We start from the raw sequence: 22,244 nt of genomic DNA on the forward strand, positions 1-22,244 counted from the left end.
ACCAACTAACCTACAACTCAACTACATACCAACTAACCTACAGCTCAACTACATACCAACTAACCTACAACTCAACTACATACCAACTAACCTATAGACTGTTTGTGAGTAATTTAAATCATTCAGAGACTCTCACAGTTTTGAATAACAGTTATGACTCCCACAGTTATGCATAACAGCTGTACAATATGATCGTGTTGTGATCTGATGCACATTCAGATGTCATAAATCAGCACTGCAGAGCTCTCCTTGTCCTATGCTGTGTCCTGATTGTATTACTGTTGATGGTATCTGGAAATGTGCATGTACACCCTGGTCCATCTACTGTTGATGGTATCTGGAAATGTGCATGTACACCCTGGCCCACCTACTGTTGACGATATCTGGAAATGTGCATGTACACCCTGGTCCATCTACTGTTGACGATATCTGGAAATGTGCATGTACACCCTGGTCCATCTACTGTTGATGATATCTGGAAATGAGCATGTACACCCTGGCCCATCTACTGTTGACGATATCTGGAAATGAGCATGTACACCCTGGTCCATCTACTGTTGACGATATCTGGAAATGTGCATGTACACCCTGGCCCATCTACTGTTGACGATATCTGGAAATGTGCATGTACACCCTGGTCCATCTACTGTTGACGATATCTGGAAATGTGCATGTACACCCTGGTCCATCTACTGTTGACGATATCTGGAAATGTGCATGTACACCCTGGCCCATCTACTGTTGACGATATCTGGAAATGTGCATGTACACCCTGGTCCATCTACTGTTGACGATATCTGGAAATGTGCATGTACACCCTGGCCCATCTACTGTTGATGATATCTGGAAATGTGCATGTACACCCTGGCCCATCTACTGTTGACAATATCTGGAAATGTGCATGTACACCCTGGCCCATCTACTGTTGACGATATCTGGAAATGTGCATGTACACCCTGGTCCATCTACTGTTGATGATATCTGGAAATGTGCATGTACACCCTGGCCCATCTACTGTTGAATATCTGATATCTGGAAATGATATCTGTGTGCATGTACACCCTGGCCCATCTACTGTTGAAGATATCTGGAAATGTACATGTACACCCTGGTCCATCTACTGTTGACGATATCTGGAAATGTGCATGTACACCCTGGTCCATCTACTGTTGAAGATATCTGGAAATGTGCATGTACACCCTGGTCCATCTACTGTTGATGATATCTGGAAATGTACATGTACACCCTGGTCCATCTACTGTTGACGATATCTGGAAATGTACATGTACACCCTGGCCCATCTACTGTTGCCAGCCCCAACTCTGACTTGTGCTCTGATATCTGCTTCACTGATTTCTGCTCTCGTAAAAGCCTGGGTTTTCTGCACGTTAACACTAGAAGCTTATTACCTAAAATGGATCAATTGAAAGTGTGGGTTCACAGCTCCAATCCAGATGTGTTGGTTATTACTGAGACGTGTGGGTTCTTCTGTAGCTCAGTTGGTAGTTGGTAGAGCTTCTGTAGCTCAGTTGGTAGAGCATGGCGCTTGTAACGCCAGGGTAGTGGGTTCGATCCCCGGGACCACCCATACGTAGAATGTATGCACACATGACTGTAAGTCGCTTTGGATAAAAGCGTCTGCTAAATGGCATATGTTATGTTATGTTATGTTACGTGGTTAAGGAAGAGTGTTTTGAATACTGATGTTAACCTTTCTGGTTATAACCTTTTTCGTCAAGACAGATCTTCCAAAGGTGGGGGAGTGGCAATCTAAACCAAGGATCACCTTCAGTGCTCGGTTGTCTCTACCAAGTCTGTCCCCAAACAATTAGATTTGCTGGTTTTAAGCATTAAACTTTCAAATAGCTCTTTGTTGACTGGTGCTGGGTGCTATCGTCCTCCATCATCACCGGCCTGTACCCTACCTGCCCTAAGCTCTCTCCTGGCACCTTACACTAAGTCTGAATTTTACCTGCTTGGTGACCTACACTGGGACATGCTTAAACCACCTGACAAAGACCTAAAGCAATGGGACTTCATACATCTTTCTCAGATGATTACCAATCCCACAAGGTATGACTCCAAACACCCATAAAAGGCTACCCTCACAAATAATCCTGATAGGTATCCGAATGGTGTTTTTTGTAATGACCTTTTGTGATCACTGTTTACAGCCTGTGTTCGTAATGGCTGCTCAGTGAAACGACCTGTCCTGATTTGTCATAGACGCTTGCTAAACAACTTTAATTAGCAAGCCTTCCTTTCAGAACTGGCCTCTGTAAAATGGTATAGGATCAGCTTGATTCTCTCTGTCGTAGACGCTTGGACATTCTTTTTTATATTTTTTTGTGAGTATTGTTAACAAAACACGCCCCATAAAGAAAATGAGAATCAAAAACACATTCAGCCCCTAGTTCGACCGTGATTATGCAGAGTTAATCCACCTCAAGAATAGCATTCGGCGAAAGGCCCGGCACACGTACAATATATTCAGGCTGACTGGCTATCGTTCAGGCAAATGAGAAATAAGTGCAATCCCCGATGCTTCTCCCTCTTTTTCCCCTGCCCCGCTACAAAGTTTCTCCCTGCAGACAGTCACTGAGTCCGAGGTGCTAAAGGTGCTTCTTAAACTTGACCCCAAAAATGGTTTAGACCCTTTCTTCTTTAAGGTTGCTGCCCCTATAATCTCCAAGCCTATCTCCAACCTTTTTAATCTGTCTCTCCTTTCTTGGGAGGTTCCCATTGCTTGGAAGGCAGCCACAGTTCGTCCTTTATTTAAAGGGGAGATTAAGCTGATCCTAACTGTTATAGGCCTATTTCTATTTTGCCCTGTTTATCAAAAGTGTTGGAAAAACTTGTCAATAATCAACTGACTGGCTTTCTTGATGTGTATAGTATTCTCTTGGGTATGCAATCTGGTTTCCGCTCAGGTTATGGATGTGTCACTGTAACCTTAAAGGTCTTCAGGGATGTCACCATTGCCCTTGATTCTAAGCAATATTGTGCTGCTATTTTTATTGACTTGGCCAAAGGAGTATTGGTGTCTCTGATGGGTCTTTGGGCTGGTTTGCTAACTACCTCTCTCAAAGAGTGCTGTATATAAAGTCAGAAAACCTGCTGTCTCAGCCACTGCCTGTCACCAAGGGAGTACTCCAAGGCTCGATCCTCGGCCCAATGCTCTTCTCAATTTACATCAACAACATAACTCAAGCAGTAGGAAGCTCTCTCATCCATTTATATGCAGATGATACAGTCTTATACTCAGCTGCTGATTTTGTGTTAAATGCTCTACAACAAAGCTTTCTTTATGTCCAACAAGCTTTCTCTACCCTTAACCTTATCCCGAACACCTCCAAAACAAAGGTCATGTGGTTTGGTAAGAAGAATGCCACTCCTCCCACAGGTGGTATTACTACCTCTGAGGGTTTAGAGCTTGGGGAAGTCACCTCATACAAGTACTACAAGTATGGCTAGATGGTACACTGTCCTTCTCTCAGCACATATCAAAGCTTCAGGCTAAAATTAAATCTAGACTTGATTTCCTCTATCGTAATCGCTCCTCTTTCACCCCAGCTGCCAAACTAACCCTGATTCAGATGACCATCCTACCCATGCTAGATTATGGAGACATAATTTATAGATCAGCAGGTTAGGGTGCTCTCGGGTGGCTAGATGTTCTTTACCATTCGGCCATCAGATTTGCCAATTTACCAAATTGCCAATTTACCAATGCTCTTTATAGGACACATCACTGCACTCTATACTCCTCTGTAAACTGGTCATCTCTGTATACGTGTTACAAGACACACTGGTTGAGCTTATTTATAAAACCCTCTTACGCCTCACTCCCCCCTAATGGAGATATCTACTGCAGCCCTCATCCTCCTCATACAACACCCGTTCTGCCAGTCACATTCTATTAAAGGTCCCCAAAGCACACACATCCCTGGGTCGCTCATCTTTTCAGTTCACTGCAGCTAGCGACTGGAAAGAGTTGAAACAAACACACAAACTGGACAATTTTATCTCAATCTCTTCATTGAAAGACTCAATCATGGACACTCTCATTGACAGTTGTGACTGCTTTGCGTGGTGTATTGTGTATTGTTGTCTCTACCTTCTTGCCCTTTGTGTTGTTGTCTGTGCCCAATAATGTTTGTACCATGTTTTATGCTGCTACCATATTGTTTTGCTACCATGTTGTTTTGCTGCCATGCTGTGTTGTCATGTGTTGCTGTTGTCTTAGGTCTATTTGTATGTAGTGTTGTGCTGTCTCTCTTGTTGTGATGTGTGTTTTGTCCTATATTCATATTGTATTTATTTATTAATTTTTTATCCCAGGCCCCCGTCCCCGCAGGAGTCCTTTTGCCTTTTGGTAGGTTGTCATTGTAAATAAGCATTTATTCTTAACTGATTTGCCTAGTTAAATAATGGTTAAAAAACACGGCAGAGTCTAATAAACCTGTTTTAGCCAATTTGTAACTTCATCAGTATGTTCTGATTAACTTCCTTTGAACTCAATTAAAATATTATTAAAGTGTTGCTCCTATGAACAGACATGTCTTGCCAAAACCCGCCTGATTAAAAGAGTCTGGTGTCAATGAAAGCTTTTTGAAAATCTGACCAAAGGTTACTACTATTTATTCTGGGTATAGTTTGTATAGCAGGGCTCACATCCAAAAAAGCAAACATTTCAAATGATTCTCATCTGAGTCCTCTGGTTCTACTACAGAAGATAGCAGGCAGAAGGGGAGACAACAGTGTAAGGAGCCAGGAGGAAAAGTTTCATTATAGCCAAGAAGTGAAAGGAATTACTGTATTCACTCACATCACTCACACTGACCCCTTGACGGGTAGAAAACAACCTAAATTCACTATTCAAAACATTCCTCTCGGTACTTCATCTGCCAGTGCCTTTTCCATCATTGCTGAGCCATAACGTGGGACAAGACTTTGGATTGATCTGATCTCCCTGAAGAAACATCAAAGGAATGTTTAAATGAGCATACTGGCTGGCAAAGTGTTAATAGTCCCTTCAACTATGTTTAACTGCTCACAGTCCCTCCATTCTACAAATAGGCAATTATGGCATTGCAGGCATGTATCATCCGATGGCTATGTGCTCCTCAGCATCGGGTCCTGAGGCAATTTAAGTATCTGGCATAATATCAGTCATCCTCTAGCTGTTTTCACACTCTTATTTGAATGGGGTGTAGTTATTTCCTGCAAATCAACGTGTTGCAAAGAAAAGAAGAAGACAGCAAATCTATTTACAGATAGCAAGAATAGTCATTATTACTAACGATCTACAGTACCAGTCAAAGGTTGGGACACTCCTACTCATTCCAGGGTTTTTCTTCATTTTTACTTTTTTCTACAAAGCTGTCATCAAGGCAGATGGTGGCTACTTTGAAGAATCTCAAATAAAAATACATTTTGATTTGTTTAACACTTTTTTGGATACGACATGACTCCATATGTGTTATTTCATAGTTTTGAGTTTCATAGTTTATTCTACAATGTAGAAAATACTAAAAACAAAGAAAAAATCTTGAATGAATAGGTGTGACCAAACTTTTGACTGGTACTGTATGTGATATAATAAAGCTGCTTTTAAATACAACACAACTACAAACTCTGTCAGTGTTCTCAGAGAGGTGTGCCCATACAATCTGTCAGTGTTCTCAGAGAGATGTGACCATACAATCTGTCAGTGTTCTCAGAGAGATGTGACCATACAATCTGTCAGTGTTCTCAGAGTAGTGTGACCATACAATCTGTCAGTGTTCTCAGAGAGATGTGACCATACAATCTGTCAGTGTTCTCGAGAGCTGTGCCCATACAATCTGTCAGTGTTCTCAGAGAGCTGTGCCCATACAATCTGTCAGTGTTCTCAGAGAGCTGTGACCATACAATCTGTCAGCGTTCTCAGAGAGGTGTGCCCATACAATCTGTCAGTGTTCTCAGAGAGCTGTGCCCATACAATCTGTCAGTGTTCTCAGAGAGCTGTGACCATACAATCTGTCAGCGTTCTCAGAGAGGTGTGCCCATACAATCTGTCAGTGTTCTCAGAGAGCTGTGCCCATACAATCTGTCAGTGTTCTCAGAGAGCTGTGCCCATACAATCTGTCAGTGTTCTCAGAGAGCTGTGCCCATACAATCTGTCAGTGTTCTCAGAGAGGTGTGCCCATACCATTACTGTAAAATAAGATTTTGTTCTTAACAGACTTTCCTAGTTAAATAAAGGTTAAATAAAAAATTACAAAATAAATAAATAAATAAATCTCACGTCACCCCGCTCCTCCGCTCTCTCCACTGGCTTCCAGTTGAAGCTCGCATCCGCTACAAGACCATGGTGCTTGCCTACGGAGCTGTGAGGGGAACGGCACCTCAGTACCTCCAGGCTCTGATCAGGCCCTACACCCAAATAAGGGCACTACGTTCATCCACCTCTGGCCTGCTCGCCTCCCTACCACTGAGGAAGTACAGTTCCCGCTCAGCCCAGTCAAAACTGTTCGCTGCTCTGGCTCCCCAATGGTGGAACAAACTCCCTCACGACGCCAGGACAGCGGAGTCAATCACCACCTTCCGGAGACACCTGAAACCCCACCTCTTTAAGGAATACCTAGGATAGGATAAAGTAATCCTTCTCACCCCCCCCCCCCCCTTAAAATATTTAGATGCACTATTGTAAAGTGGCTGTTCCACTGGATGTCATAAGGTGAATGCACCAATTTGTAAGTCGCTCTGGATAAGAGCGTCTGCTAAATGACTTAAATGTAATGTAAATGTAAATACAATCTGTCAGTGTTCTCAGAGAGGTGTGCCCATACAATCTGTCAGTGTTCTCAGAGAGGTGTGCCCATACAATCTGTCAGTGTTCTCAGAGAGATGTGACCATACAATCTGTCAGTGGTCTCAGAGAGGTGTGTCCATACAATCTGTCAGTGTTCTCAGAGAGGTGTGCCCATACAATCTGTCAGTGTTCTCAGAGGTGTGCCCATACAATCTGTCAGTGTTCTCAGAGAGGTGTGCCCATACAATCTGTCAGTGTTCTCAGAGAGGTGTGCCCATACAATCTGTCAGTGTTCTCAGAGAGGTGTGCCCATACAATCTGTCAGTGTTCTCAGAGAGGTGTGCCCATACAATCTGTCGCCGTTCTCGGAGAGGTGTGCCCATACAATCTGTCAGTGTTCTCAGAGAGCTGTGCCCATACAATCTGTCAGTGTTCTCAGAGAGGTGTGACCATACAATCTGTCAGTGTTCTCGGAGAGGTGTGCCCATACAATCTGTCGCCGTTCTCGGAGAGGTGTGCCCATACAATCTGTCAGTGTTCTCAGAGAGATGTGACCATACAATCTGTCAGTGTTCTCAGAGAGGTGTGCCCATACAATCTGTCAGTGTTCTCAGAGAGGTGTGCCCATACAATCTGTCGGCGTTCTCAGAGAGCAGAGCCAAATGCCATAGCCTTTGTGTCAGGGATGAAATGAAACCAGCAACCAGAGAGCCATGCCTTGTTTGCATTGCGAACATACTCCCTCTCGGGCGAAATCGACACATCTCATTCCTGCCAATAAGAGGAGGACATAAAAACAAGCAGTAATATCAACTCAATATCAATGTAGAGTTTTAGGGACAAAATAATGAAGACAGGACGGTAAAGTTTAAACAAACCAAAATATGCAAATGACGCTTTAACTGAACCTGCCTGAAGGAACAGTAATACTCTGAGTAGTATATAAGCAGGAAAACCATACACTTGGCACACACTAGGCATGGAGACGTGGCAGAGGACCAAACCGAGGTGGCCCCTGGCTTATTTGGCAATCTTAATAACAGGATGGGAAACACAGAGAGCAGAAGCTTACTGTAAGACTGGAGCCTCAACACAGTGATATTAGCAATACAACTCATTGTTCCTTATTGAAGAAAAATGTTTTGGGTGAGCTTGAGATTACAAAACAGGTAGCCTACAGCTCAGAGTGTTGGGCTAGTATCTGCAAGGTTCCTGGTTCGAAACCCTGCGCTGTCTAGATGTGTCCTTGAGCAAGACACTTGACCCTAATTGTTCCTGTATGTCGCTTTGAATAAGAAAATGACAATCAATTTACAGTCAAAAACATGAGAAATGAATCTTCATGGAAATGTACTGTACAATTTATTGTGCCTTCTACAGAATTGTCTTTCATCAGAAAAGCTTAATCTGCAATAGGGGGATTCTGAAAGGGTCTGTGTGTGTACTCAACCAGGCCCAAAGGCACTTAGTAAGGCCAGCCATCTCCACTGTGTGTTTGCACAGGAAGCTAAGACAACTGCTTTCCTCGCCGACCCACTCTTAATAAACCCGACAGCTGCATTTTCCCATTCAGCCGGCAGTTTGTTTAGCGCTTTTCTACACATTTATCCTGTGGAATATAGGACCGCTAGAATCTCTCTGACTTTCCTGTGAGATGGTAAAGGACACAAACAGCTGCCTCCTCTCACAAAGACACATATACAGTAACACAACGAAAATGTTTTGGGAGAAATCTGGTCAGTATCAGCTGTTGCTCATAGCCTAACCGCTAACACACTCCCTGCCCAGAGGGAGATGGCGCTTGGTCTTATAATACATACATGCATACATACAGTACCAGTCAAGAGTTTGGACACACCTACTCACTCAAGGGTTTTTCTTTATTTTGACTATTTTCTATATTGTAGAATAATAGTGAAGACATCAAAACTATGAAATGACACATATGGAATCATGTAGTAACCCATCAAAGTGTTAACAAATCAAAATACTGGTAGCACACTCTTGGCATTCTCTCAACCAGCTTCATGAGGTAGTTACCTGGAATGCATTTCAATTAACAGGTGTGCCTTGTTAAAAGTTAATTTGTGAAATGTCTTTCCTTCTTAATGCGTTTGAGCCAATCAGTTGTGTTGTGAAAAGGTAGGATTGGTGTACAGAAGATTGCCCTATTTGGTAAAAGATCAAGTCCATATTATGGCAATAACAGCTCAAATAAGCAAAGGGAAATGGCAGTCCATCATTACTTTAAGACATGAAGGTCAGTCAATATGGAAAATGTCAAGAACTTTAAAAGTTTATTCAAGTGCAGTCGCAAAAACCATCAAGCGTTATGATGAAACTGGCTCTCATGAGGACCGCAACAGGAAAGGAAGACCCAGAGTTACCAGCCTCAGAAATTGCAGCCCAAAATGATGCTTCAAAGAGTTCAAATAACAGATACATCTCAACATCAACTGTTCAGAGGAGACTGTGTGAATCAGGCAGATGAGGAGACTTGATTGGGCAAAGAAACACAAGCAATGGACATTAGACCAGTGGACATCTGTCCTTTGGCTGATGAGTCCAAATTTGAGATTTTTGGTTCCAACCGCCATGTCTTTGTGAGACACAGAGTAGGTGAACGGATGATCTCTGCATGTGTGGTTCCCACCATAAAGCATAGAGGAGGAGGTGTGATGGTGTGGGGGTGTTTTGCTGATGACACTGTCAGTGATTTATTTAGAATTCAAGGCACACTTAACGAGCATGGCTACCATAGCATTCTGCAGTTTGCGCTTAGTGGGACTATCATTTGTTTTTCAACAGGACAATGACCCAAAACACACCTCCAGGCTGTATAAGGGCTAGTTGACCAATAAGGAGAATGATGGAGTGATGCATCAGATGACCTGGCCTCCACAATCACCGGACCTCAACCCAATTGAGATGGTTTGGAATGAGGTGGAACGCAAAGTGAAGGAAAAGCAGCCAACAAGTGCTCAGCATATATGGGAACTCCTTTAAGACTGTTGGAAAAGCATTCCAGGTGAAGCTGGTTGAGAGAATGCCAATGCCATATATTTAGATTTGTTTAACACGTTTTGGTTACTACATGATTCCATATGTGTTATTTCATAGTTTTGCTGTCCTCATTATTATTCTACAAAAAGAAAAAGCCTTGAATGAGTAGGTGTGTCCAAACTTTTGACTGATGCTGTATATGCATTTTACATTTATAGGGCTTTTCAAATAATGTCAAAGCGCATAGAATGTAAAACAACAAACCAAAAAAATGTCAATGATGGAGATTGAAAGTCTCAGTCCTCTTGTGATGAAGTTGGAGAGGCAGGGAAGGTCCAGTGGAGTTTCAGTGGAGGGGCAGGGGAGGTCCAGTGGAGGTTCGGGGGAGGTCCAGTTGAGGTTCAGTGGAGGGGCAGGGGAGGTCCAGTGGAGGTTCGGGGGAGGTCCAGTGGAGGTTCAGGGGAGGTTCAGTGGAGTTTCAGGGGAGGTTCAGTGGATGGGCAGGGGAGGTTCAGTGGAGAGGCAGGGGAGGTTCAGTGGAGGTTCAGTGGAGGGGCAGGGGGGTTCAGTGTAGGGGCAGGGGAGGTTCAGTGGAGGTTCAGTGGAGGGGCAGGGGAGGTTCAGTGGAGGTTCAGTGGAGGGGCAGGGGAGTTTCAGTGGAGGGGCAGGGGAGGTTCAGTGGAGGTTCAGTGGAGGTTCAGTGGAGAGGCAGGGGAGGTTCAGTGGAGGTTCAGTGGAGGTTCAGTGGAGAGGCAGGGGAGGTTCAGTGGAGGTTCAGTGGAGGGGCAGGGGAGGTTCAGTGGAGGTTCAGTGGAGAGGCAGGGGAGGTTCAATGGAGGTTCAGTGGAGGGGCAGGGGAGGTTCAGTGGAGGGGCAGGGGAGGTTCAGTGGAGGGGCAGGGGAGGTTCAGTGGAGGTTCAGTGGAGAGGCAGGGGAGGTTCAGTGGAGTTTCAGTGGAGAGGCAGGGGAGGTCCAGTGGGGGTTTAGTGGAGGTTCGGTAGAGAGGCAGGGGAGGTCCAGTGGAGGTTCAGTGGATGTTCAGTGGAGGTTCAGTGGAGAGGCAGGGGAGGTTTAGTGGAGGGGCAGGGGAGGTTCAGTGAAGGTTTATTGGAGATTCAGTGGAGGGGCAGGGGAGGTTCAGTGGAGGGGCAGGGGAGGTTCAGTGGAGGGGCAGGGGAGGTTCAGTGGAGGTTCAGTGGATGGGCAGGGGAGGGGCAGGGGAGATTCAGTGGAGGTTCAGTGGAGGTTCAGTGGAGGGGCAGGGGAGGTTCAGTGGAGGGGCAGGGAGATTCAGTGGAGAGGCAGGGGAGGTTCAGTGGAGGGGCAGGGGAGGTTCAGTGGAGGGGCAGGGGGAGGTTCAGTGGAGGGGCAGGGGGTTCAGTGGAGGGGCAGGGGAGGTTCAGTGGAGGGGCAGGGAAATTTCAGTGGAGGGGCAGGGGAGGTTCAGTGGAGAGGCAGGGGAGGTTCAGTGGAGGGGCAGGGGAGGTCCAGTGGAGGTTCGGGGAGGTCCAGTGGAGGTTCAGGGGAGGTTCAGTGGAGTTTCAGGGGAGGTTCAGTGGATGGGCAGGGGAGGTTCAGTGGAGAGGCAGGGGAGGTTCAGTGGAGGTTCAGTGGAGGGGCAGGGGGGTTCAGTGTAGGGGCAGGGGAGGTTCAGTGGAGGTTCAGTGGAGGGGCAGGGGAGGTTCAGTGGAGGTTCAGTGGAGGGGCAGGGGAGGTTCAGTGGAGGGGCAGGGGAGGTTCAGTGGAGGGGCAGGGGAGGTTCAGTGGAGAGGCAGGGGAGGTTCAGTGGAGGGGCAGGGGAGGTCCAGTGGAGGTTCGGGGGAGGTCCAGTGGAGGTTCAGGGGAGGTTCAGTGGAGGTTCAGGGGAGATTCAGTGGAGGGGAAGGGGAGGTTCAGTGGAGGGGCAGGGGAGGTTCAGTGGAGAGGCAGGGGAGGTTCAAGGGAGATTCAGTGGAGGGAGCATCGACGGGACAGCCAAGGAGAAGCAAAGGCGGTCTCAAAGAATTCTACGAGTTTTCGGCAAATTCTTTCCTCGTTGTTTGGCCCTGGAATTGGGACTTGCATATTCCAAATGGCATTCTATTCCTGATTTAGTGCACTACTTTTGACCAGAGCCCTATTGAGCCCGTGGTCAAAAGTAGTGCACTATATAGGAAATAGGGTTCCATTTGGAATGCAATATTTGTCAGTGACCTCTCTTTTCATCAGACTGAACTAATAACTACTTGGTCTTGATAATCCCCAGTAGATACAGTATCAGCCGTGTCCAGACCGTGTCAAACTTTTACCACACTGACCTGTCAAGTCTCCGTGAAATGTCCTGCTTTTCTTCTTTCCTCTCTTTCGATGTTTCATTTCCTGCCTGTAGCAAGCAATCACCAACCGCCAACCATTTAATTCGGGGGGGGCCTTTAAGAAAATGCAACTATGAGACTAGACCAGCCACTGTGTTCTTCCTTTCCTGGAACGTGATGCGAAAACAGAAATAGGTTGGAATGCGGAGGTGGATGCTGAGTGGTGTGTGTCAGAATGTGTTGACAAGCCCTGTCTGGAACACATGATTTACTGATATGTTTCTGTGCTAATCCTACTGTGTCTTGAATAGAGTGTTGATTGCATACTAGGACGGGCTGGAAAGCAGAGGCAGTGTCACTGAACTAGGTCAACACTTCACATACACAGTTGATGCATTCAATGGTTATATCACTATGGTCAATGGGTGGATTGTTGTTGAAAATACAACTGAGCAACGAAAAGGTATTTAAGATATCATCATATTTATGTTGCAGATTGCATGGACGTTGCATCTCCCCGAGCAAACATAACTAAAGGTTTGACCAAGAGTCAAAAGTGAAAGCCGCAAGCATGTGGATGATATTGAACGTCACTGACCACAATGTTTCACCATGTTGCTTTGGAGCAACAAATATATTTCCAGATTTCATCAATCATATCATATTGTATTCGTCACATGCTTTGTAAACAACAGGTGTAGACTAACAGTGAATTGCTTACTTACGGACCCTTCCCAACAATGAGGAGAAGAAAAAAAAATAGTTACAAAAAATATATTATAATAATAACAACACAAGGAATAAATACACCATGAGTAATGTCAACTAGACTATATGCACAGGGTACCAGTACCGAGTCCGTGTGCAGGGGTACGGGGTAATTGAGGTAGATATGTACATATCGGTAGGGATAAAGTGACTAGACAACGGGATACATAATAAAAAATAACATCAGTGTATGTGATGAGTCAAACGAGTTAGTGCAAAAAGGGTCAATTCAGATATTACGAGTAACTATTGACTAACTATTTAACTAACTGTTTAGGAGTCTTATAGCTTGGGGGTATAAGCTGTTCAGGGTCCTGTTGATTCCATACTTGGTGCATCGGTACCGCTTACCGTGCGCTAGGAGAGAGAACAGTCTATGACTTGGGTGGCTGGAGTCTTTGAAAATGTTAGGGCCTTCCTCTGACACCGCCTGGTATAGAGGTCATGGATGGCAGGGAGTGATGTACTACCCTCTACAGCGCCTTGCAGTCGGATGCCAAACAATTGCCATACGTAGCGGAGATACAGCCAGTCAAGATTCTCTCAGTGGTGCAGCTGTAGAACTGAGGGCCCATGCCGAATCTTTTCAGCCTCCTGAGGGGGAAGAGGTGTTGTTGCGGCCTCTTCAAGACTGTGTTGGTGTGTTTGGACCATGATAGTTCCTTAGTGATGTGGACACAGAGGAACTTGAAGCTCTCGACCAATTCCACAACAGCCCTGTAGATGTGGATGGGTGAGTGCTCGGCCCTCTGTTTCCTGTAGTCCACGATCTGTCCTTCGTAGATACGGTCATTTTCAGTGCTGTTCTATAGGATTTCCATATTTTTTGCCTTTAAAACTGAAAGAACTTTCAAGCCTTGTTAGAGAAAGGTTTTTGTTTTTCAAAAGGTACGTAGGTATGCTGAAAACAAAGGGCTGAACCTGTGAATATCTCTTGCTGTGAAATGCTGTCAGGGGTTTTCCTCCTCAATGCAGCGAGGAAACGGTTAAGTCGCACAGAGCAGATTCTCTCTCTCTCGCTCACTCACTTTCTCTCTCTCCTTCTTTTAGTCAGATCCATCAATCAGCATTTCATGCAGTTTGGGTTTGAACCACACCAAGTGCACTAAAACAATAAACGTTTGTCTTTCAAGTCACTATCTGGGCTGGAACACATCTGGTGGCAAGGCTCATTTTGGTTTCCACATCGCTGAGTGACATTAAAGACACGGTGGCTGAAAAATAAAGGGCCCCCTCCCCACACACCCCTCAAAACCCCTTACCCTCCTCACCCTCCGAAACAATCAAGAAACTGAATATAAAGTGGCTTAAGAGAGGGAAGAGAGAGAGGGAGAGAGAGAGAGATAGAGGTATCGTTTTAAGCTCTATGACAAACCACGCTGCTCTAGGGGGGAAGGGGAAGAGCAAGCCCCCCAACACTTCCAGAACCGGAGGTGGGCGCTACATTGTGTGCTTGAACAGCACTGACAATAATGAGAGTTAATATGACTTTGTGAGGGGTAAGCATACAGCGGCTCCAGCACAAATCACCATGTCGACCTTTCATTTCTTCTATTGTTACAGAATGTGACTATGACTCACTTACTGTGATGATTATGCATGCAAATGATTTCAATGATCTATGTAAATTGATCTTAATGCATTATATAATGTATTACATTTGCATTACACTTAATGCATTTCAATTGTAATTCATTCTAATTAATAAAGAAAGAAACATCATGTTGATAAAAAATGGCTAAAGCTATTGATATAAAAATAGTACAACAATTACAATATACACTGGTATGCGTCACACTATTACCAACAGCAAACAGACATTCATCTCATTTGGATGCAGGTGATAAACTAAACTATTTCATCTAATTTTAGACAACTTTTACATTAAACTTCATAAACTGTCAACCCTTCTTTTAGCGATGCCATGAGACTCATGTGTAAGGGCTCGAGCATGGAGAGCTGTGTGATTGTGTCTGTGAGGCTCTTTCTTCTGCAGGTTAAACTGGAGTCCAGGCTCAATCCCTGAGGACCCGGGTTCTTATTTACTGCAGGTATTACTGGATCCGTCTCCTATTATATATAGAGCCAGCAGCCTTTCACAGTAAATGGCCTAGTCACAGTTACAACCACTGTCTGTGACTCTAGGAATATGCCAGGTAGGTCTATAAAGGCAGGAAATCAGGTCGCCACGGGCACGGCATCAAAATAAAGTCAGGTTTGTTCATTTTAGAGGTCTTCTTTTTTGCCTGTTCAAATGATGTGAATAATATGAAGATCCCGTTGACCAAACCATCTCTCCACCGTAAACTGATACTTTGCTATCGTCGGGAAAATACTTTTAACTCACTTAAAATGCATAAAATATTTTTTAGGAAACTGCTTTGATCGCAGTTCTCCGTTGCCTCTCCTTGCTATTTGTTCTTGTGTTTTTAATAAATAAGTCATACCACGACGATGAGGGGAGGCTGGTTAGAAATCATTTTCTAACGTAATGGTGCAGTCGCTGTGTGGAAGGCAATTTCAGCTCAACTTCCCCTAGAGAATGACTCCGTACTTATCATTAACTCAGAGATGTAATCAGCTCCAGGCTACCTGATTTTTCCTCATGACCTTTTGACATTGCCGCTGCCGGCGACGTAAATAAAGAGAGGCTCGGTCACATGGAGGAATGCGTGATTAATAGCAGGAAGTGGTACCGCCAACCACACAACTTGTACAGAACATGTATGTACTGTACATCCAGCGAAGTACTTGCAAATTAAACTTTTTACAGCGAATATCTAATTTTGTATTTTTGAGATGGTTTAGGTTGATTGTGATGTACAGTGCCCTGTTGATGTACTACCGTACCAGTGGAGCTGCAGTGTGTGTGTGTGTGCTCCGCTGCCTGCCATTCCTTCTCATTACGGCAGCCTTCCCCAACTGGCAGGGGATTTTATTAGAAGACTGTAAAAGTACCTTCAAATCAGCTCCAATCTGTTCCAAAGTAATCCACGCATAATAGAGAGGTATATATGACTGTATACAAATGTAAGCCAGGTTCGATGGATTATGTTTCAGTAAAATATAGAATATTTTTGTGCTACTTGTGGTCAATTTGCAGTTTACAAATGATTTGTAAGTATGACCATCTGTCAATAAAAAAATCCCTTCTTTAGAGTATACATGGGTTAATGCTTTTCCAGGGAGAATAGCAGTGCTGCCTCGGATTCACCTGTCAGCAAAATGTATGAAGGTGAAGGTGTTAAAGGTCATATTACGAGGGAAAAGTGCAAAAAATAACACATTCTGTGAGATTAAACATGAGAAAGGCCACCCCCACCATGGTCATACTTTGGACTATTCCATCAATCTTTTAATATGGGTGAAATTGGAACGTCCCAAACTAAAATAGGGTGATGTATAGTTTTGTAACTAGCCATTTTTTAAAGAAGTGTTTGATCGATACTCAAAAAACATTGAGTACCTTGTGGTGGCTAATTGGTAAAAGGGAAGGTAGCCTTAATCAGGGCAGTTCTGATTGTGTGGATTTAAGAGTGTACATGCAGGTATGGTGTATGGCGGAAACATTGTACACCTGAGGCTTACTCCCATTAAAGAATATTCACCATAGATGGGACGGCAGGTAGCCTAGTGGTTAGTGTTGGGCCAGTAACTGAAAGGTTGCTGGATTGAAACCCCAAGCTGACAAAGTAAAAATCTGTTGTTCTTCCCCTGAACAAGGCAGTTAAAGCACTGTTCCCTTGTAGGCTGTCATTGTAAATAAGAATTTGTTCTTGACTGACTTGCCTGGTTAAATAAAAAAATGTAATCTTGCCTTGAGGCATAACACCAATTAAAAATGCATGACATGCATAAATGTAGCTTCAGACTAACAGAGATATGTACTTTTTGTAAACATTGTACTGTATACTTACGCAGTGCAAATATGGATAGTACACCACACCTTTCACTATATATTTCCAACCAATCTAATAATTAAAATGACATGCACAAGTCATAATGAATTTGACAAAAAGTCTCTCAACCAAACATGAAGAAGTAGTGTCCCTTTAGTGCTGGTATGCGCCTAGTGTTCGGAGCTATACTGAACCAACAATACTCCCACTCTCATTGAGAGAGAGAGAGAGAGAGAGAGAGAGAGAGAGAGAGAGAGAGAGAGAGAGAGAGAGAGAGAGAGAGAGAGAGAGAGAGAGAGAGAGAGAGAGAGAGAGAGAGAGAGAGAGAGAGAGAGAGAGAGAGAGAGAGAGAGAATTTGTGGCTAAAAGTGAGGATGACTCATGGCCAATTGCAGAGTCAACATGTGCATTCCAAATGGCACCCTACTCTCTATATAGTGCAGACCAGAGCCCTATAGAACCATGTTCCATATATAGTGCACAACTTTAGAACCCTACTCCCAATATAGTGCACTACTGTAGACCAGAGTCATATGGGGGACCCTATGGACCCCAGTCAAAAGTAGTGCACTATATAGAGAATATTATGCCATTGGAGACGCAGACTATGCAGGACAATGCCACTTGGAGAGAGTTGAAGAGGCGTGGGCCCAGAGAGTTAATATCAGAATGAATAGAAGTAATGATGTTCAGTCTTTTTGACTGACTGGTCACTTTGTGATGTAGATGTGCTACCCCCCCACCCCCTCCCCCTTTGACATGTAAACATTACTACTGTTCATAGTGTATTGTGTGATGTCAGGATGATGCTTGGGTTGGGTTGATGATAGAGTATAAGGAGTTACTAGACATGGTCTTTAAACGTAGGTCTACTTAATACATTCAATGTTGCACTATAAACATACAGTACATGCATACATGTATGTGTTGTTTAGAAATGGCATTATTAAATGCGCCTCTAACTGAAGTATGCAGGATGTCAGGGTGATTTCCCAGACAAAGCATTTTCAATGGAGATTCCCCATTGAGCTTGCTTTTTTTAGTCCAGTTTAGTCCGGTTCAAATACAGGCTGAATCACATCTGGCTGTGATTGGGAATGCCATAGGACGGTGCACAATTGACCCAGCATCGTCTGGGTTTGGCCATCATTGTAAATAAGAATTTGTTTTTATTAACTGACTTGCTGAGTTAAATCAAATATTTTTACTTGATCTGTGACCGGGAACCTGCCCCATTATGTATTTGTGGAGGAGAAGATGTGCCCTCTTCATCAATATGTCCATACATTACACTGACTCTATCTATGAGAGTTCTTGATATGGCTTGTCAATCCAGATCCACGAAATTCACTGATCAAAAACCCAAACATCCAGCCCGATTTAGCTAATACATTTTACCAGTGGCGCAACTTTTGATTTAGAAGTGGTAGAGGGGACATAATATTATTAGATTTTATCCAGTTGGGAAAAACACTCCAAACAGCCGACCCGACCGCGCAGAGGGGTCCACATGGTCCTAAAGCACGCCGTTGCTTCGTTTTGTATCACATTCCAATGATAAAACTGCCCCTGCATTTTATACATCCTGTAAGTTCCTGGCATTATTAACCCTATTACGGCTTCTGGTGTGTAAGCCATTTTACCAGAGGTCTCATTTACACTGAACCAGCAGGAAATGCAGTCGTCTCACTTTAGCACTTTAGCACGTTAGCTAGCACAGGAAGTAGCCTACAAGCTGTTTATACTGCATGGCCCTGTTTCCATGTAAGCCACTTCTGGTTCAAACAGCAACACTGTACAAGATTTCATCAGTCATTGTTAGGAGGGCCAATTATATACAGCTCCCAAATTTTCAGGGATAGTTTCTTTGGTGATACAGTTTCATTGGTGATATAAGATTGATGCAAAAATGAACTGTCATAAAAAAAGGCAGCATACGATTTCATTTGTTTTGGTGCACTGTGACGGTGCCACAGATGGTATGTCAATGTGCAGTGTGGACACACTTCAACTTAGTAACAACAAGGCTGTGTGATGCTGTCTATGCATCCAGCATCTCCTCTTACCGAACTTGGCAACATTAGTGCAAACAAGAGTTCATTGAATCATGATGGTAAATTTGCATTCAAAGCCAGGGGGCCCAAGTCATGGGAAAGCAATCCACATTCGATCTTGAACTACTTACAAGTGTGTGACAGTGCAAAGCGATTAAAGACATATTTTATACCCAAGGTTTTAATTTATAATCTAAGAACAGCTATCATAGACAGATATATGCTAATAAAACACATTTCAGTTATATCATCCACTCTCCTGGAGCACGTAGCTTTGTATTTACCGACAAAATGTTTACATAACTTTTACCTTGAGCATAGCATTGACAGGCAGACAGATTCGATAAAGTGTCAACTGGTGCTGGACATAAATGGATAAATAAAATCCTGATGCCTTTGAACCACCAGGCTTCAATATAAACAACACTTTTTTTCATTTCTCTCTTATCTTGATGTAGTTTATATAAAGAGTTGAGTAATAAGGTGCTGCCATAATATCCAACATGATAGTCCCACATAGGGCTGTCACATCATGGAATTTGGGGGGGGGTTTGGATGACGGTAATCGGCCAGCCAAATGGCCGCGGTCTCCGTAATAAATATTCACTAGAACAAATATAAAATAAAAAATACATTAACAGTAATTGTGCCAGCCGTAGCTCTACGTATATTGTATAGCCTAAATAAGATCATTGGGCCTAATTAAAGATTGGCAAATAAACTATTTTCGGGCTTTATGCATACATGTTTCAGGTTTGAGAAGATCGGAGATCTGATCATGCTTTGTGTTTGACTGAGGAAATCTCACTAACGTAACGTGTACTAGACAATCTGTGGCAGTAGTGTGATTGCCACTGTTTCTGCATAGTAGTACCCACTGGGCACACGCTGGTTGAATCAGCATTGTTTCCACGTCATTACAAAGAAAATACTGTACGTTGAACCAACATGGAATAGACATTGAATTGACGTCTGTGCCCAGTGAATACGTACTGTATTTATTCAAAATATGTCGGATTACTTCTTGTGTCATTATTGATCAATCTAATCCCGAAATTAAGGCATTTAAAAACATTAGTCCGTGGTATTTTATTACTTGTAGTTATTTCTGTTAGCAATACACGGTCCTATATATTGCAGGGCGCACTAGAAATTCCCAGGCGGGCACATTTTAACTGTTTGCAACGTGATCATATAACAAAGCAGACATAAGTAATGTACCCACGATAAATTCGAATCCAGATTGAAAATGAACATGAGGAGGAATGTTTTTAAAATGTTCAAGATGTTAGGAAAAATGTAGGTTAAAAGAGCTCGATGCGGTATAGGCTGTAAAAGGCGTGATTGGTTTGCCATGCGTAAATTTTCGTCCATCCATATGTTTCATATTACGATATTAGCCGTGTGGGATGAAAATAGCGACACATAAATGTTTAGCTTCAATGGTTTTGTGAGTTTTTTTTTAGCTTCCCTCCACCAAATAAGTGTTAAACGAAACTTTGCCGACAGGTGCAGTTTTTATCCCAAGGGCAATAATCTAATCAGGAGAGTTCACATTTCTGCTCCAATCAAACATTATTCATTGTCGTGGATATCATGCATGCATACACATATATGATTAACTGAGATAAAGGATGAATCGATGCTAGTATACATTCACATAGTGTGTTAGTAGGCTACGGTACCATGGGCTATAAGTAAAGGCTAGCCTACCCTATGGACTGATTGTTCATGTAAATGCTGGGCTCGTTGAAGTGAATGCCCATTGTGTATCATTAGGCTTTTCTTATTATGTCTAATATGCGTTGCAGGTGTATTGGAATTAATAGTCCTGCAATTCTGTAACATCCTTAAAAACATGACCATATGTGTCTGATAAAATACATATGACACGGCGACTTTTTACGGGGGAACCTAACTGAAAAACTAGATTATGTTTAAATAAGTTATTATGCGGAGTGGCATTGGTTTGAATTGTTGTTCTTTTTACCTTTGTGGTGAATGCAGTTATTCAAATATTGTGTAGTACGTCATGAAATAAAATAATTATATATTTAGTGTTCTTCTGCAGGGACCTATTTGGGCGTAATATCGCGATAATTATGAGTTTACAGTAGACAGTAAACCCAGAAAACTGTGCGTAATTACGTCTGTATTTGATCGAATACTTTGAGGCTATCTGCACTGGGCAGGACATGCATGGTGCTCACCATTACTTCTGCATGGGATCTACAGCACCGCGCCTATAGCATACCTACAATTTACATACCCATTGCAGTGAAATGTTTGTCAAATTGCTCATAATAGCGATACACCTTTTAAGGAGACATCTCCAGGTTAAAGAGGTTGTCAACTTCCAAAGAGTTACTGCGGAGCTTGAGTCTGAATTCTACAAAAATGCAGGAAAGTTTCGATAAATGTACCCATCTTAATTATGAAATGCTCTTTGAAAGCTGTAGCCTTTGCGATGCATGTCATGAGATTATATTTCAGGTAGAGTCATATTTGGCACTATTGTTATCAATATGTAAGGATGACAAATGCAGAATAGCCGCATGCAACAAATTTGCGCAACTACGAAAGGAATGCAACTTTCTTATCTAAATGTAGTCTACAGCATAAGTAGTTAGTAGTTAATAGTAATTACCTTGTTGCAGTGATAATAGTCCAAAGAGGTTAGGCAACTTGAATCAGTTGGTAATGTACATGAGCCCACGCTTGAAGGGGGTGCTGGATAAAATCTCACGTCCATCTCAAGGTCCGCAAGACTGACGGCATAAAAGCAGGTCCAATGCCTGTGACTCTCTCTCTCTCTCTCCCTATTTCTCTCTCTCTCTCTCTCTATTGTTGGACCAAACAAAAAGAAAGAGAATGATTGAAAGAAAAGGGGGTTGAGTCTATAAAAACACTATCTCCTCACATCCGCTGGTGTTCTCACCTCAGCACTATCAAGCTTCTGCGATGATGCTCTATGGATAAATAGGCTATATCTATTTGTGTTCGCAGAAGGAAAAATACGCGTAAAGTTAACTTTGAGTGAAAAATATAGATGTTTCAGCAACTATACATGAACAAACGTTGTAATTGTTTACAACAACCCAAGGTCAATGTAAAAAGATAGAACTAGATTGGCTATCTCCCAAAACGTTCGTCTGTTTCTATTTTCCAGCTGCGCGCTCACTCCATGTCCGCTTTGTCATGTAGGAGTGTTGATCCATGCGTTCACTTGGAGTTATATAGTTCGACTACTCTTTTCCATATTGAATGTCATGCGACCCCTGCCGATAACAGAGGGAATATGGGGAGAAAGAAAACGAGATGAAGGGGGATGGGATAGGAACTATCAAGCTGATTGACAACCACTCCGGTTACACTGTGGTTCAAGAAATCAGAGTTTATGGAGATGATGTATGAAAATACATAGCCAGTC

General features: G+C 43.2%; 1 long non-coding RNA gene across 1 annotated transcript in view; it reads right to left on the reverse strand.

Annotated features, from left to right (window-relative positions):
* Positions 1 to 22,006, reverse strand: part of LOC124026376 — a 144,279-nt gene extending 122,273 nt beyond the window's left edge. The window contains exon 1 of the long non-coding RNA XR_006837280.1: positions 21,462 to 22,006. This is a non-coding gene — a long non-coding RNA (uncharacterized LOC124026376). The remainder of the gene's footprint in view (positions 1 to 21,461) is intronic.
* Between the last annotated feature and the right edge of the window lie 238 nt (positions 22,007 to 22,244).

Source organism: Oncorhynchus gorbuscha, linkage group LG03 (assembly GCF_021184085.1).
Source record: "Oncorhynchus gorbuscha isolate QuinsamMale2020 ecotype Even-year linkage group LG03, OgorEven_v1.0, whole genome shotgun sequence".
Classification (NCBI taxonomy): domain Eukaryota; kingdom Metazoa; phylum Chordata; class Actinopteri; order Salmoniformes; family Salmonidae; genus Oncorhynchus; species Oncorhynchus gorbuscha.